General features: G+C 34.3%; 1 protein-coding gene across 1 annotated transcript in view; it reads left to right on the top strand.

Annotated features, from left to right (window-relative positions):
- Nucleotides 1-16,547: 16,547 nt before the first annotated feature.
- The window catches only part of LOC112054963 (uncharacterized), a 70,605-nt gene continuing 68,120 nt past the window's right edge, over nucleotides 16,548-19,032 (top strand). The window contains exon 1 of the mRNA XM_052882027.1: nucleotides 16,548-17,154. The gene's annotated coding sequence lies outside the window, so the exon portion shown is untranslated. The remainder of the gene's footprint in view (nucleotides 17,155-19,032) is intronic.

Here is a 19,032-nt window from a genome sequence, read left to right as displayed (position 1 = left end):
CCATTTCCACGAATCGTTTAAAGAAAATCTAATAAATTTCCTAAGAAAAAGATCCTAAAACATTTTAAAACAACACAAGTGAACATTTTCCGCTCTGTGGCGCCACCACGTCGATAATAGTGCGCGCGTCAAAACCTTCAATAACTTTTTTTTATTTATTTATTTTATTGTACAAAATACAGAAAGTGTTACATAATTAGGTACATAAATAGCAATCCTCATAAACTTGACGTTTTAGTGAGGACGGCGAGTTCACCATTATGTTAAATTATTATATATATTATATAAAATAAACTAACATATACACATTAGGGACACAATTAGGCACCATATTTTATAATGCCTAAGTATGTCCCCTAGCGAAGTGCGTACCCTCCCCTGCCGCTCGAGATGCACCCTTTATATATTTTAACATGTTTTCTTTTGGTTAAGTTAATATTGAACAATTTGCTAGTATCCAGTCCTGGCAAATTGTTCAATATAATATGTGGCACCATATAGTCTTTGGTGCGCTTACAATCTGTTTTCGTGTAGTACCGGCTGTTTCGCGTATTTTACTTTATTGAATATTAAGTTGCTTTTAGTCCGTTTTTTAGTGTTTTTCAGCTCTAAACATGGGAAAAAGGCGCAAACACGGGGCAGGGATAATAGCGAGTATTTATAACGCCGGATTGCGAAATTTGAGGAAAAATTACAAAAGCGATGACGTAAAACATACCTGCGATCTACATCGATCTGATGACCAGCGATCTGGCTTATTCCTTTCTGGTTAGTAATCGTAATCAGTAAAATTATAATATAACTTATCCATAATCAGCAATTACGTGCTTCAAATCCTAAGTTAATTACATTAATAGTCACTTACCTACCTATATACCTTCTCTCTATAGTTAGAATTTAGTTTTTTCATATCATAACTAAAATTACAAATTTGATGCCTAAACTACGACGCGGACATCAAGGGTATTGTTAGAATATGTTTAAGTGGCAAAGTAAAAATGATGCGGTCAATATGACCTTTGTTTGATTGTTTCCTTCATGCTACAACTTTTATGGGTACTTTTGAACTTTTATCGTGAATGTGCTTAATTATATAAATTATAGTAAAATAGAAGTGATACAAATAATACAATAGCATTGATATGAGTATTCACGAAGTATATGGAAAAGTAAAAATGATGCGTACAATACAATTGGATTTTTACCTTAATGTTATAACTTTTGTGGGTACTATTGACCTTTTATCGTGAATGTGCAATTAGATATATTAAATAATAACAACTCCTTATCAACTTGTATTCCAAAGCCGTAAAATCTAGAAATGACATACAAAGTTGTGTAAATATCTGAAAATTATAAATATTATTAGGAGGTTTTTTAGGTGCAAAAACTAAATTCTCATAATAAATAATTATATTGACTTTGCACAGTCATTATTTTTATTTCTTTAAATTTCTATTTTACCGACTCTCTAGGCGCTATTTTATATATCGCACGAACAGCTCTCTTCTGCAGAACAACGATACTATCAATATCGGCAGCATTAGGTACCCCATAGTAAAATACCATATGACATAATGCTGTGAAAGTAGCTAAAATATACTAGTCTAGCGGTGTCTATGTCAGTCATATGACGAATCTTTTTAACCGCATCTGCAGCTGAACTGAGTCTGATCGATAGACTTTTTACGTGTGGACTAAGCTGAAACTTATGTAATGATTAATTAATTATTATCATTAATTAATATAATGATAATAATTAATTAATTATTCCGTAGTAGTAATGTATTAAATTAGATTCCGTAGTAATGTAATTTCCTGACCAATGTTTCAAGATGCACACAGTCAAATGCCTTGGACAAATCACAAAATACTCCTGAAGCGTCCTGTGACTCTTCCCACGCTTCAAAGATATGTTGAATTAACTCAACACCTGCGTCTCTTGTTGAGCGACCCCTTGTAAAACCAAACTGCTTAGTGGGCACTCATAAAACACAGTATAATTTCTTAATGTGTAGTAGAATTTAAAAACACAGAAGCATTATAATTAATAGGTTTGAACTGCAATATACAGACTAAGTACGCAACGAGCAATGACGCAAAGCTTAGCAGTAGACGAGAGTCCATCTTGAAGGCGCGCCAGACTACGTATGTCAGTGGCCGCTGTCTTAAATTCTGCAAGAAAAGGCGCAGTTCATTGCGCTGGTTTTCACCTGAAATTATATTTTTCTTACTAACGCTATATTATCTATATTATTTATTAACGGAAAATGGCGGATTGCATGAAGATTGAAGAGTCTCGGAAGTTATAAGAAAGATATGTTAATTACGTGGTTTGCAGTGGCATGCACTAGGTTTTTACGGTATCCACCATACATACAGAATATACTAAATGGAACATTCCTTTTCCAATATACTCGTAGGTTCTTCATGAGTCCTCACGGTAAGGAGTGTATTAATAAATTAACTCTCGGACTAATTATTATTAACACCTTAACTGATAATATTATTATCAAACGTTTCAAAAGTACTTGTAAACTAAACCTAATATAAATAAATGAATAATGAATAATAAATGAATTTTGATTTGATTTGATTTATTATACATTGAATGTATAATAATTATGTCCTTATCAAAGCTAAAAAAAACGTTTTGCTTGTTAATTTCTTATGTGCGTTTGTGCTTATAACTTAGACATATTATAGACTATTGTATTATTATTATAGACTAGAGTAAATAGGTATCTTCTAAGCAAGCATTCTCCACCTTTAGCCACATCTACACTTAGCATCAGATAAGTTCGTGGTCAAACGCGAGCTAATTTCAAGTAAAAAAATTCCAAATGGGAACAAAACTGTATTTTTCTGTACACTTCAATGCTACAATTCTATTACAATTTCAGCAATGAAATACTTCATAGACATCTGTTAAACACTTACCGTTACAAGTGATCATCACATCGGCAATAAGAACTCTTGTTTTCTCCATCTCCTCTGCGATCATTTCCATAACCAGTGACGGGAAAAATATAGAACAATTATGGATTAGGTGTACGATGCTTGTGAACAACATAGTAAATGAAAAATTGGTCACCTAAACACCAAAAAGAAAATTGTCCTTAGCTTGTTATGTTTTAAATAAAACATTTAATAAATTACTTCATTAGCAGCAATTCCTTCATCATAATCAACCTATATTCCGCTCACTGTTGAGCACGAGTCTCCTCTTAGAATGAGAGAGGTTAGGCTAATACTCCACCACGCTGGCCCAAGGTGGATTAGCAGACTTCACACACGTAAAGAATTAAGAAAATTCTTAGGTATGTTTCCTCACGATGTTTTTCTTCACCTATAACTAAAAAGTTGGAGTTGCATGCCCGGGCCAGATTCAAACCTACGCCCTCCTAATTAAAGGCAGAGGTTTAACCTCCTTCACTAGGCTATAAAAACCACTTACCAACTTGTATTCCAAAGACATGAAATCCAGAAATGTCATACAAAGCTGTGTAAATATCTGTAAATTAAAATATTAAAAGTCCGTTAAAAATTAATTTAATCCAAAAAAACACGCGCTTCCGGCCGCGCACTTATTTGGCCGAGGGTTTGTGATAGGACCTTCGACCGTGGCTTTGGCTGGGTATTTTACCCAATCATAAAAAAAACGCACTTTGTTTTAATAAAATAATTATGTATATATATATATATATATATATATATAAATATATACTAATATTATAAAGAGGAAAACTTTGTTTGTATGTTTGTTTGTTTGTTTGTTTGTAATGAATAGGCTCAAAAACTACTGGACCGATTTTAAAAATTCTTTTACCATTCGAAAGCTACATTATCCATGAGTAACATAGGCTAAATTTTATTTTGGAAAAAAATAGGGTTTCGTAAGATTTCGTAAGAGAGAATTTGGGTTTTTCGGAAAGGTGGTGGTACACAAGGTGTAAAAAATCAACCGTACGCTGCCTAAACTATAAAAGATAGAACCATAAAATGTCCTAATTAATTGTAGATCTTATAAATATCTACAAAAAAGTCCGCGGCACACTATACCTATCTATGTCGAGTGAGGCACAACAACCATTTTTTTATTTTAAAATGTCGACTTTTTTTGGACTACATTCAAACGCATTTATTTTACTCTTGCTATAAATCCTTATCAAAATAAATTATTTCATCACTAAGTTCAGTTTATGTTGATAATATTTGGTCTTTGAATGATTAAAATTGGACGTTTGGTTTTGAAGTTATGGCGAAATTAAAATATTACGATTTCTGCTGTACGGCCCGTTGTGAAGTGGGCGTCACGTAGGGTGCGTAAGGTATATTTAAGAAACTTTTCTTGGTACTTTCGAATCGTCGAAGGGTAGGGGTAGGGTAGGATTAGGGTAGGGGTAGGGTAGAGGTAGGGTAGGGGTAGGTAGGGGTAGGGTAGGGGTAGTTTAGGAGTAGAGGTAGGGGTAGGTTAGGGGTAGGAGAGGGGTAGTTGAAAGTGTACATCGGGTTTCATTTAATAATAATAATATAATAATACATTATAAAGAGGTAAAGTTTGTAAGTTTGTAACATTCTTTAAATGGGGTAATATTCGGAACTAATGGTCCGATTTCAATCCGTCCGGTCCGACGAAGTCGCGGGCGTCCGCTAGTAACCAATATGTATCTAGAACTTGATCATCCTATATTTTTAGTTGCTATTAAAAATATCTTCTAAACAAAATAAATATTAGATTTATCATCATACATACCAACAACATCACAGGGAAATCAGTTTTGTGCAAAGTAATCCTGATATTTTCATAAATTTGCATGTTCTTCTTCCAACTAAATACATCAATGCTTTTCATTTGTTGTCGCACATTTCTATTAAATATTTGGACTCGACAATACAGTAATCCAAATACGACCAATATAGGTATACGTCCTAAGAGCTGCCCGAAGCGAATGCCTCCCGAAACATAAAACTGCCAACTTTCATTACATGGATTATTTTTTTTACCCATAATAAACAAAAACTCGTGTATACTGTAGTATAAAATATGTGTAACAGAAAGCAAAGCAACGTAACCTTTGAGAATTGTCTTTAACTTGGCATATATCTCTTTGTTACGTTCGTCAATAAATTTAATGTATCGACAGTATTCTAAAAGATACTTCTCTTCTGTGTACAACGAGCATATTACACAGACAATGTACTGAAGCAAATTTACACATAGTCTAAACATCCCGCCTAATCTAACTTGGCAAAGACAAGTTAGATAACAAACAAATATACAGTAAATAATAGATATAATTTTTAATAGAAAAACAGCACATAATTTTCTCGAATTAGTAATGTTATAGTAGTAACCAAAAAAGCATCTTAGTATGAAAAAGGGTCTAATATTTAAAAAAATCTTGTCGTCCATTTTGAATTCTGCAGATACGCTAGAAATGTTAGAACGATATGACATTTAGAAAATTTAAACGAAACAAAGTTTTAATCTGACCATCACATCAAATTCTTATTACAATATTATTTATTCCTTTATGGATTACTGCAGTGTCCATTTGTATTATTGCCTACTAGCTTTAAAGTTATCATTTTTCACGTGTACTTTTATTTTATACTAACAAAAACCCGCCTCTTTCTAGCGGTAACAGTCTTAGGAAAGGAGATAAATATTGTAAAACCTTTTGAAGAATACATTTAAAATGTACACACTTAATCATATTATTCCTATAAAATATATCCAATTTTCAAACCTGTGTTTTCAAAGTGTGCAAGTTTTTAAAATATAAAATTTTAATTACAAAAATTTAAACCTTTTTCAATATTTTTTTTTATCTTTCCATTTTTACAAATTACGCTACAATCCATAACCCCTAATGACAGTTTCAACCCATATAGGTGGAAAATCCTCATCAATACAAATTAGTGAAACCCAATAACAGTACGTATTGTGCAGTATTCATTGCCCAACGTGGCTCGATTACGATTTTTGAAAGTTTCCCTTGATTTCTCCAGGATTCATCAGATCCTGACGTGAGGACACCGAGACCCCCTCAGGGGGGTATACCCTTTCCAACAAAAAAGAATGATTCAAATCGGTCCAGGCGACTTCGAGTAATCGCATAACATACATACAAAAAAAACATATACTTGAATTGAGAACCACCTACTTTTTTTGAAGTCGCTACTTCGTTTACATGTATTTTTTACAGAACGTTATTTTTAATTCGGGTCATCTCATTGAAATAAAAATAATTATTTCACTACTCTTGCTCAAAAATACTGTCATATTACCAAGCTACGGGGCTAAATAAGCATTTCAGCCTCTAGGGGCTAAAGTAATTTTGTTTTTTTAATTCTTGTCTGTTACGAGTACTAGCCAAGTACTAGCCCACTATAAAACGGAAATAGAATCATTATAGGTAAGGCCCTGATTGTTTTGAAAAATAAATAAAAAACTTTAAATAGGAATGAAATACAGCTGCTGCAGTATTAAAAAACTGATTGAAAATACAAAAAATTGAAAAATCCGAGAACAATAAGTAGCTTGGTTGCGACGATTTTTTTTAACGGGTTTTACCCTCGTAGTTTCCGTTCCCGTGAGAATACGAGGATAAAATATAGCTTCACACAATGGTGATTAACAGGGGGCTTTCAAGTGGTAAATAATGTTTAAAATCGGTTTAGAAGATCTACAACAACTCAAACTTTACTTCCATATAGATCTGGTCAGACCATTTTAAGGGGCCGTAAATATCTGTAACCGGACGCACCGTAGTCTGGCAAAAAGCTTGAAAGGTAAACGCCCCACCGCTATAGCTGGCTACGTTCATAATTTTATTCGCCATGTCTATTTTATACACAAAGTTTGAATCATTTGCCCAAGGACGGGCAAAACCATTTTCACGGCTCACTTAGCACAAGTCTCCTCTTAGATTGAGAGGGATAAGAATTATCTACCACGCTAGCGGATGCGAATTGGCAGACTTCACACACATAGATAATTTAGAAAATTCCCAAGTATACAGGTTTCCTTACGATGTCTTTCCCTCACCGTATGAGACACCTGATATTTAATTTACTAAAATACACATAACTGAAAAGTTGTAGGTTCACGCCCCGGACCGGATTCAAACCTACGCCATCCGAATCGAAGGCAGAGGGCGTATCCACTGGGCTATCACGAACTTCAATTAATGAGATTCAATTTAATATATACCTAAAGATAAAAAATGGTGTCACAACAGCACGTTTAGCCGTCGGTCCAGTTCAATTCACCAAGACCAATTCAGACCAATTCACTAAGTTTGACTTATACCACCTATATAATCGTTAAACGATAATCGACTCCATTTTTCTTATAATTGGTAAAAAAACACAATGTTAACATGGCAATACCCAAATATTTTTGGGGTTCGTAGTTTGAAATTGGAAAGCTGATAGAAAAGAAACAAGACGAAATTTATATTACTTTATTTAACACGTCAATAAGAAAAAATCTCTCACTGTGCAGTACAATTTCACTCATAAAATACAGTACCTAGATTTAATTTATGTGTAGTAAAATTTATAAACACAGAAGCATTACAATTAATCACTTAGAACTGCAAAATATGGACTAGTTCCATAATAAGCTTACTCCGGTTGGAGTCTAAGGTCCAAATTCGTCTTCTAAAGGAAGATGAGTAAATTTATATTGGTTTAATTGATACATAATTGGAACAGAAGTTTTATTTCACTGTGCAGTACAATTTCACTCCTAAAATACTCGTAAAGTACATTTTCACTCATGAAATACAGTACATAATTTTTAATGGGTAGTAGAATTTATAAACACAGAAGCATTATAATTAATAGGTTTGAACTGCAAAATACAAACAAGGTACGTAACGAGCAGTGACGCAAAACTCAGCAGTAGACGAAAGTCTACCTTGAAGGCGCGAAAGACTACGTATGTCAGTGGCCGTTGTCTTAATTTCTGCAAGAAAATGCATAGTTCTTTGCGCTGGTTTTCATCTGAAATTATATTTTTCTTATTAACTTAATCTATGTTAAATATTACAAAGAGGTGAAGTTTCTGAGGTTGTAGGGAATAATTTCTGGATCTACTGAACCGATTTTGATATATATTTTACCAATAGAAAGCCACGTTATTTCATGTGTGTCCATGGTTTCTTTTTATTCTCGCATTCCCACGGGAACAGGAACTACGCGGGTGAAATAGCAAGGAATCAACTAGTACTATATAATAATAGGCGTTAAAGTATGAAATTGCCGTTTTATTGCAATAGGTTTTTTGAATTGACATAGAATTTTCATGGTTTGAGGTTTTCGAATGAAACTTTTTTCAAATAGTTTCTATGTTCGTTTTTAAAAAATGTGAAACATTTGAATATCGGCTTTCAATTGTTTTTGTTATTCAATTTAGACAAGAAAGATGGATACTGCGAAAATTCGAGTGATTTTTGAATACGAGTTCCGACGCGTAACTAACGCGGCAGAAACAGCCCGCAATATCAATGCTGCGTTTGGAGAGGGGTCTACTAATGAACGCACCGTGGGATTTTGGTTTCAACGCTTTCGTGATGGAAATTTCGACTTAAAGAATGAGCCACGAGGAAGACCGCCCCGCCCACACAGGTGAAAAACGATGAATTAAGAGAGATAGTGGAAGCCGATGCTAGTCAAACTACCCAGGAATTAGCGGCATGGTTTAACGTTACCTTACCCACAATATTGACTCACTTGCGTCAAATCAATAAAATAAAAAAATACGAAAAATGGGTGCCTCATGATTTGACTGATCTGCAGAAAGAAACGCGCGTTGAAACTTGTGTTGCCTTGTTGACCCGGTACAGAAATGAAGGAATATTGGATCGAATTGTAACATGTGATGAAAAGTGGATTCTTTATGATAACCGGAAAAGAAAAATGCAATGGCTGACCCCAGGTCAAATGCCACAACAGTGTCCTAAAGCAAAACTTACCAATAAAAAGGTAATGGTAACTGTTTGATGGTCTCAGCATGGTATTATTCACTATAGTTTTCTCCGATCTGGTCAAGCAATAACGGCAGATGTCTATTGTGCCGAACTCCGAACCATGTTGACAAAACTAGCAGTTAAACAGCCCCGACTCATGAATCGATCTTCACAATTATTGCTCTACGACAACGCGAGACCTCACACAGCACGAGAAACCATTTTAACCCTTCAGGAACTGCAGTTAGAAACTATTCGTCATCCTCCGTATTCACCAGACCTTGCTCCAACGGACTACCATTCTTTTTCGTGATTTGGACAATTATCTACGTGACAAGAAGTTTTCTTCCCAGGAGGCAGTACAAAATGCTTTCACACAGTTTGTGCAGTCTAGATCGTCGGAGTTCTACCGCAAAGGCATTAATGACCTTTCCATTAGATGGCAGCAATGTATAGATAATAATGGCAACTATTTTGATTAAATAAATTTGTTAAAAATTAAAAAATAAACAATTTAGATTTTCAGTACAAATCGGCAATTTCATACTTTAACCCCTAATATATAGATAGAAAGATGGTAGGTATACTTTACCCTAGAAAAATAGTTATTTTCTGATAACCCCCATTCTGAGTTTATAATACGAGCAAATATAAAACACTTACTGTCACAAGTGATCATCACATCAGCGATAATAGCTCTCGTTTTCTCTATTTCCACTGCTATCATTTCCATAATCAGTGACGGGAAAAACATAGCACAATTACTGATGAGGTTTGTGATGCATATTACCAACATGGTAAATGAAAAATTTGTTATCTAAACACCAAAAAGAAAATTCCCTTTAGCTACCTAATAAGGTTGTTGATCCTTAATAAATTTAATATCATCAATAATATTTTCGTATAGTACATGGAATAAGGGTCCGAAATATATCGATATTAATAATTAATAAAAGATAAGAATATCATCAGGAGAGTAAGGTAGTGCACCACGACCTCAGTACTCCAACTGTCAACTTCACCAGCTCGTGGTTGTTGGTTAACAAACAAGGCTCTGACGACCGACAACTGGCGGTATAGCCATTCTAAAAGCAGATTCAGGTAAAAATCACAGGCCGGTGTCGGGCAGCACAGAAAATGGACATGGAAGAGCCCTGACAAGGAGACCAGGAACAAAATAGACCTTATTACAACCGATCGAAAGGATATATTTAGAGATGTCTCTGTGATTGTGAGACATGTGATGTGAGATGTGTGTGATTTAATACTGGAAGTCATCACCGTTTTGTAAGAGGCTCTCTGAATATAACTTGTCTGACTTGTATCTAACAAAATTATGATCATAATGATAATTGACAATGACGTCTCATTCATTGATTGACTTTGACATTGACAGCCCGCGTTTGCAAAGACAACTGACAATCAGTGAAATATGCATCAAAGAGGATATAAATAAATCACTACGATTGGCGTGAAAGTAATAAAATCAGCTTATTTCCCCTTTGGCGAATGTTACTTCGGCTAAGGTTCTAATGAAGTAATCTTGTAAAATATACAAGATTTTTATTTCATTACATTTTTCATTTCTGTATCGTTATGGGCCCAATTTCGGACACCTCTTTTGGTAAATTACGTCATTAACAACTGTTTCATCATCAACAACCCATATTCAGCTCACTGTTGTGCACGAGTCTCCTCTTAGGTTAGCCTAATAGTCCACCACGATGGTCCAATGCGGATTAACAGACTTCACACACGTGAAGAGTTTTGAATTTTATTAGGATTTCTTAACTTTTTTAATTCTCAGTTAAGTAAGTTTCCTCAAGATGTTTTTCTTCACCAATTGAGACATTGGGGTACTGAATTTTTTTAAATGCATATAACTGAAAAGTTGAAGGTGTATGCCCCGGGTCAGAATCAAACCTACAACCTCCAAAGGCAGAGGTTATATCCACTGGGCTACAACAAATCCTTACCAACTTGTATTCCATAGTCATGAAATCCAGAAATGTCGTACAAAGCTGTGTAAATATCTGAAAATTAAAATGTATTATTAGGAGGTTGTTCAAGAGAACGTGACGTCGTCCGTCATAAACTTTGGAACTGGTCAACAAAATTTTGGAACAAGAAAGGAGCTTACTAATTTTAAAATAACTACCTACCCTCATTGTATAACAATATTTATTTTGATTCCATCAGATCTAGTATTCGTATTATAGCTACTACTCACAAAATTAAAAATTAACCGTTTCTGTTTTAATTTCGAATTCAGAGAATTGGTTTATTTGAAGAATGTAGTGGTTTGTTCTGTTTTTAGAGTGAATTGATTCTTAAATAAGGTGAAGAGAGTGTAAAAATTAACCTGGCAAGTTTTGTTACATTTGTGGTGACATTACTTTCAAAACTCAGCGAAGGAATTTGCCACCATTATTAAGTAAGTTATATGAATAGTATTTTGATTTTGCCATCGAACAACAAGACAAATCGTGGGTTACAAGACAAAGACAAAGTATATACATCTGTTGTGTTACTTGTGTGGGTCTTCTCACTGGATAGGCGAAAATATCTCGATCTATGCCTTTGCAATCCCTATAATTTGACGGAACCAACGAACCACTCAACAATGAAAACAAAAAGTAAAACCAAGTATCCTGACGTTGATCATCTATTGATGAAAGATGATATATTTAAAGAAAAGCTTATTAATTTAGAAATATCAGCTTGTGAATCTTTCATGAAAGTAAATAAGGCAAGTGGAGCCCACGTATGTTAGCGGATTACTGTTGGATATTAAAACGAGACGTTTCTGAAGCTAAATATAGACGAAAATCATAAAAGTAAATTCATATTAATGTAGCAATAAATTGAAGTAACTGCTTTTTTTTATAAAAAATCAAAATTTCTAAAATGTTATAAAATGGTTTTACAAAAAACTATTCGTATTTGAAGCATTTTTATTTTATTTCTAGTATCCTTATCCTTGTCCTGAAAAAACTAGACAAAAGTTCTCATGTTACATGCAAAAACAGTTATTTTTTATGACTTATGAAACTATATATTTGTATAATAATGTCATTCAAGACTTTTCAAAATTCTAGCTCTATAGGGTTAAAAATTGATTAAGGTTTTTTTAAATATAAATCGTTTATGTTTTGAGTCAACCTTGTAAAATTACTATTTAATACTAGCAGATGCCCGCGACTTTGTCCGCGTGAAAACCGATTTACATTTTCGACCCCTTCGCCCCTTCTATTTATATTTTCGTATTTTTTATATGTGAAAAATACAAAATTACAACCCCAAAAAAATAACATAACAAAATTTTCTACCTACTGATCAGTTTGAAGGCAAGAAGCAAGTAGAAAATATAATAAATAGTATGCATATAACTAATAGTAATTAATAATTTGTTATTATTATCAGTTGTAATGTTAAAAATATCTTATAAACAAAAAATATTATTTACATACCAACAACATCACAGGGAAATCCGTTTTATGTAAAGTAATCCTAATCTTTTCATAAATCTGCATATTCTTCTTCCAACTAAATACATCAATGCTTTTCATTTGCTGTCGCACATTTCTACTAAATATTTGGACTCGACAATACAATAGTCCAAATATGACCACTATAGGTATACGCCCTAAGAGCTGCCCGATGCGAATGCCTCCCGAAACATAAAACTGCCAACTTTCATTACATGGATTATTTTTTTTACCCATAATAAACAAAAACCCGTATATACTGTAGTATAAAATATGTATAACAGAAAGCAAAGCAACGTAACCTTTAAAAATTGTCTTCAACTTGGCATATATCTCTTTGTTACGTTCGTCAATAAATTGAATGTATCGACAGTATTCTAAAAGATACTTCTCTTCTGTATACAAGGAGCATATTACACAAACAATGTACTGAAGCAAATTTATAATTAGTCTGATCACCCCGCCTATTCTAAATTGGCAAAGACAAGCGAGATAACAAACAGATAAACAATTAATAATTGATACAGCTTTTAATAGGAGTACTGCACGGATTTTTTTTGATTCAGTAATGTTATGATAGTAACCGAAAAAGTATCTTAGTATGAATAAAGGTCTAATATTAAACATTATTTTGTCGGCCATTTTGTATTCTGCAGCTACGCTTGAAATATTAGAACGTTATGACATTCAGAAAATTTAAACGAAACAAAGTTTTAATCTGACTATCACATCAAATTGTTATTACAATATTATTTATTCCTTTATGGATTACTGCAGTATCAATTTGTATTATTGCCTACTAACTAGCTTTAAGGTAATCGTTTTCGACACGTTTCGTTTAATTTTTTTAAGTAGAATATATGATTATTAGTTTCAAAGATGGACTTAATTTCTTATAACATTTTTATTAGAATTGTTTTAATTGTCTTTTAGAATATTTTGAGGTACTCTTAGGATATATTTATATGATAGACTACCATATAAATCTTCTAAGGTACCTCTTCTAAAGATCATTTTCATATTTGTAACCGGACGCACCGAAGTTTAGAAAATTGCTTGGAAGGAATACGCCCTATACGTATAGTTCACTCTACATTCACAATTTTATACAAATCGCCATGACTACACAAAGCTTGAGCACTATGGTCGTGAATAAATACTTGTACCTGGGCCTGATGAATATTAGGAACAGTCTTTTTGTGAAAATTTATTCCACTTTTTATGCTGTACCTTGTCTCCCGATTCCGTATTTTTTGTTGTTTGTTTCATTAATATCGGTTCACAAACAAATAAAATATCTGGTTTAAGATATTTATTTTCTCAAAAGAATTACATTAAATTCGCTTATATGAGAAATACAATTAATTCACGTGTGTACCTACATACTAATTAGACTTAAATTCTACAGACAATAAATGCAAATAAATAATTGCTAAAAATGCGGGTAGTTTTTAAATGACATGTTTGTTACGTAGAATACTCGACTAGTTTTAAGTTTTAATATGTTAAGTAAAATACACGTATTTTTTTATTTTTTTAGGGTTCCGAACGTACGTGGTACAAAAACGGAACCCTTACAATATCACTCGCGCCCATTTTACGTCTGTCTGTTTTTTCCGAATGTACTGGACCAACTCGGTTGAAATTTGGTACACATATCAATTCTTGTGACCCAAATACAGGGATGTATCGTAATAGGTACAATTTGAATATGGGGCACTTATGGGGTAAGATGGAAAGTTGAAAAAAAAAACGTTTATAAACTTCATAGTCATCAAACGAAAGGTATTATGTAGATTTTAAAAATGTTTTTTTTAGTATTTAAAAAAAAATTGCTTTCAAGTTAATTAAACAAATAGGCGACAATTGACTATGCCCTTTTTCTCCGAAACTACTGTATTTAACAATTTGAAAAAAAAAAAAAACAAAAATTAGCTTTTTACTAAAAGATTTTACAAAAATTTTGAAACTCTGAAATTTTTGAATATAAAAAGACTTTTGCCATATCTCTTAAATATGGCCAATATATCCAGTCCCTTCCAAATAGTCGAAAGACTGTGCTAGGAGTGGGTACGACAATAGACCAACGGGGCGGGGATCGAACCACCACCCCTCGGTCATGAGTCCGACCGCTCTTACCGTTGAGCCAATACAGCTCTAATTGAACTATGACTATCTGTAATTTGTAAAACCATGTTTGGTGTACACAATAATTATAAAATATTTAATATATTGGTTGGGTTTCTTAGATTTTGACGTGTCCACTTTAAGATGAACACTCTTTCAGATATAGCCTGTATCAGGAGCAATCATTTAACTATATCTACTCCGTTATACTCCGCACTAGAAAGCGCAGGTCGACCCCCCACCAGGTGGACTGACGACATCAAGTAAGTCGCAGGTATTCGCTGGATGCAGACGGATCAGTATCGTGATGTTTGGAAGTCCCTACAAAAGGCCTATGTCCTGCAGTGGACGTCTATCGGCTGATATGATGATGATCATGTCTCCGTTATGTTCAGCCACGCTTGAGTATATGTAAAAACCCCCTCTTGAAAAAACTAAATAACTCAATAAGTTAGATAGGTATTGAAAAGGATGCACAGTCAGGTCGTGCCCTCCGCTCAGGCCACGAAATGTAGTTAAAGGGTAAACGCGCGTAAAGGCTATACGTGCCGCCTGCATGCGACGCATGGGTGCCCATTTCGCTGCACTGTTTGACATATTACATATGCATCGTTTCATATCGCAGTGCATAGGTAGAAGGTTGGCAGTGGCACGTACTCTATTGATAAATATTATTTGAGCCCGCATTATTATAGGCTTAGAACAATAGCATTAATATAGGCTTAGATTAATGTTTAAAAGGCAAAGTCAAGAGTACCCCAAGCCTTTTTTTTTAGTTAGCCCTTGACTACAATCTCACCTGATGGTAAGTGATGATGCAGTCTAAGATGGAAGCGGGCTAACTTGTTAGGAGGAGGATGAAAATCCACACCCCTTTCGGTTTCTACACGGCATCGTACCGGAACGCTAAATCGCTTGGCGGTACGTCTTTGCCGGTAGGGTGGTAACTAGCCACGGCCGAAGCCTCCCACCAGCCAGACCTGGACAAATTAAGAAAATCTCAATCTGCCCAGCCGGGGATCGAACCCAGGACCTCCGTCTTGTAAATCCACCGCGCATACCACTGCGCCACGGAGGCCGTCAAGCCTACGAACTTGTAGCAATTGGAAGGCACCTTTCAATTTCTGTCAACGGAAATGAGGCGTGATGTTATTGTGTTCATATTCATTGATAAGCATTGGTATTCATTTCTATTTGAATGTTCATTTAGATTGTACAAGTTGGATTTTATAATTAACTAGCGGACGCCTGCGACATCGTCCGCGTGGAATTCAGTTTTTCACAAATCTCGCGGGAGCCATGAATTTTTCCGGAATGAAAAGTAGCCTATGTGTTAATCCGGAGTAAAATCTATTTCCATTCCAAATTGCAGCCAAATCGCTTCAGTAGCCGCAGCGTAAAAGAGGAACAAATATATTTACACACTTTCACACTTACACACAAACCTTCGCCTATATAATATTAGGGTGAATTGTGATGTGATAGAGAGATAAAAGAGAATTATATTTAAGTAACTAATTGTTGTATAATATTCTTAATTGTTGTGTAGCAAGTAGCTTTATTACTACAACTCCGAACAAGAATTAGAAAATTAGCTACTCGTCTGATGTCAGTTTGTAGACAATCGAGAGGAAAATGTACCGCTTTGCCTCATCAAAGATCCTGAAGAAAGTTTCCAAATCGAATTTCCTCCGCGCCGCGCGAAATAGGGCAACAGGATGTCATTATGTAAAATCTTTGTATTCGAAAGAATATAGAAGTATCGCGAATTGCAAATTTGTTGGTGCTTTGCAATTGTTTTGCTGCTTGCTATTCGTAAACATTTTGTATGCGCAAATACTCTGCGGTACGTACGTATTCGCAATTCGCGTTCTGTTTATGGTCAAACAATTTGATTTTATGTAACATGCGTGTAGAATCATCGGCGTAGAACGATTAAATATCACTTTATACAGGGTGATTCGGTCTTTAGTGCGGATATTTTTTTTCGTGGTTCTGTATCATTAATAGAACATAAATCTACAAACAGTTCGATACATTTTATGTAATATTTTTTTTTCAATTTATGTCTCAGAAATAACAAAATAATGGACACATTACCAAACAAACTGCGCAACTGCTGGCGGCACTTTGCAAGACGCCGACAAAGAAATACCGGCCGTAGGCATATCGTTTCGGCTTCGGCTGACGGGGGCGGCAGAGGTGAGGGGATCGAAAAATCCCTGAGGACGCCTACCGAATTGCCGATGGGCGACCAGTGACAGACAATCTGCCGTCGCGTGCGCATTTAAGTTACCTAATTAATAAATCGCATGTGCAAGCCACTATGTCGGGATTTTCAAATCGCGAATATTACGAAATGATGCGACTGTATTGTGTTCCTAGGCTACGAGCCCAAGGAATCCTGAACCCCGCAGTGCCTAATGTGAGGAACAAGTGTTTTAAATAAACTAATTTATTAAAACGTGTTCGGTTGTGCCCTGAAAGGAATGGACTTCATTTCGAACAATTGTTAAAATACAGTGATTAACATTTTAAAATTAACAAAAACAAACTTAGTAAGTAGATATCATTGATTAATGTAAATAAGCTGATTACAATTTTTTAAATACGTCTTTAATGCAAAAGTTTGCGTAATAATAATCATCATTTGTATTTTATTATTTCAATCGAAAGTTCATAGGTTCATAGGTAGTTAATTATTAGTACGCATGCACTTCAGGTATTATTGATGGTCCTAAGCCCAATAAAGTATGAAGAGAATATCGGTACTCAGCTCAAAAGTGATGACCTTTAATTATTATAAAAAATAATAGGTATCAAACAAAAATAAAATAAACGCACAAAGGTCAACGGCCCTCGGCGCGGGCGCTCGCTAACGTAGTACCTACCAGCTGATTTTGTAGTTGCCTATTACCTAGTACAGCGATAGGGTGACCCTTAAATTCTGTTTAAACGTAAATAACTTTAGTTAACGATAACTTTGTTATTTTTGAGTTAAAAAAAAAAAGAAAAAATACGTGTTCATTAAATTTTGTTTATGTACAAAATATAAAAATATCTGTACTAAAAAAAATTTCTTCCTGTATACTAATATTGTAGAGAGGAAAAGTATGTTTGTTTGTGTGTTTGTTAATACGCGGTAATATCTGGAGCTGTCGACATTTTAGACATTATGATAGGCACTCGAGAATCTCCTTTTTCGAAAATATCTGAACAAGCGTACGAACCATAGTAAGTAATTTCATTATTATGACAAAACAGGGTAGGTAGTTTTCTCCTATTAACATGTAATTCGGAAGCGTTGTTTAGGAGACATGAAAAAATATTGAAAATTATTAAAAAATAAATAGATATATAACTTGGCTATGGAATCATTAACTTTGCTATAAATATTTAACAAATTTACTATTTTTCTGCGAAAGGGTGATAAATATAAGTCATCGCACAGATACATACGTTTCTTAATAAAAGTACACAGGATGTAAATAAAAGTTACGAGTAATTTTCAACTAGTATGATATGAGACTAAGTTACATATATTTCAAGCAAGCAACTTTTTAAAATAAAAATGTTCAACTGTGAATGAGGTTAACTCCTTTTCTAGCGCTCTGAAAAATATTGCAAGAAAAATATACCTTGCTTCATCAAAGACCTTGAAGTGAATTTCAAATTGGATTTCCCTTGCACTGCGCAAAATAGGTCGTTATGCTAAATCTTTGTATTCGAAAGAATACAAAAATAACTGCTGATGCAAATTTGTTGCTATTTTACTATTCCTTTGTGCTAAAACGTTTTGTTTTTCGTGTACACGTATGCAGTATTAGTAATTCTAATTTATTATTAATTCAAGCCCTTTTTATGTTTCCTGCTAGTTCGTTTTACATCATTTGATTTACAAATTTCTAGCACACAATCAATTTGCATTATGTTGCGATTACACTGTAGTACTTGGGTCTTGTACATGCTATTGATGTTATTGAAGTAGGTATGTACTTAAGAGCCGTGATAGCCCAGTGGATATGACCTCTGCCTCCGATTCCGGAGGGTGTGGGTTTCTTATCCGGTTTGCAGCATGCACCTCCAACTTTTCAGTTGTGTGCATTTTAAGAACTAAATATCATATGTCTCTAACGGTGAAGGAAAACATCGTGAGAAAACCTGAATACTAGAGAATTTTCTTAATTCTCTGCTTGTGTGAAGTCTGCCAATCCGCACTGGGCCAGCCTGGTGGGGTATTGGCCTAACTCCTATCATTCTGAAAGGAGACTCGAGCTCAGCAGTGAGCCGAATATGGGTTGATAACGAACGACCTTCACGGCACTAATATTAACTTAAAGTGTACTGGTACTTAAAGTCTAAGTGTAAGTTATAATTATAATATTAAATAATAGTAATTTATTTATAATAGGAATCTTATTCCCGTATTCTTACGG

The sequence above is a fragment of the Bicyclus anynana genome, chromosome 6 (assembly GCF_947172395.1).
Source record: "Bicyclus anynana chromosome 6, ilBicAnyn1.1, whole genome shotgun sequence".
Taxonomy (NCBI): domain Eukaryota; kingdom Metazoa; phylum Arthropoda; class Insecta; order Lepidoptera; family Nymphalidae; genus Bicyclus; species Bicyclus anynana.
This window is presented reverse-complemented; position numbering and strand designations above follow the sequence as displayed.